Source organism: Limulus polyphemus, unplaced genomic scaffold, assembly GCF_000517525.1.
Source record: "Limulus polyphemus unplaced genomic scaffold, Limulus_polyphemus-2.1.2 Scaffold1408, whole genome shotgun sequence".
Lineage (NCBI taxonomy): Eukaryota > Metazoa > Arthropoda > Merostomata > Xiphosura > Limulidae > Limulus > Limulus polyphemus.
Window position 1 is genome coordinate 2,975 of NW_013667018.1, and position 315 is coordinate 3,289.

The following is a 315-nucleotide window of genomic DNA, read 5'->3' on the forward strand; positions in this document are numbered from 1 at the left end:
AGTTGAGAAAAGTATTGTTAATTTGAGGTAACATGGGAAATATTTGTAGATGTTTACTCACTGACTTCTACATTGGTAGGTGTCACGTGGCTGAAGAGAGAGGACTGTGGAATTTGAAAAGGTTTTCAATTGTGCAATCACTTTAGTAGGCTTGCTCTGTGTGGCTGTGGTTTAATTAGTTTTAAAATGTTTTATTGTATTAAAAGACTGAAATGTATAGTTTTTAGGTCGCGTATATATATATATAGGCAAGTACTAATCCAATATATATATATATAGTAGAGGCAAGTACTAATCCAATTGTCATTGTTATAC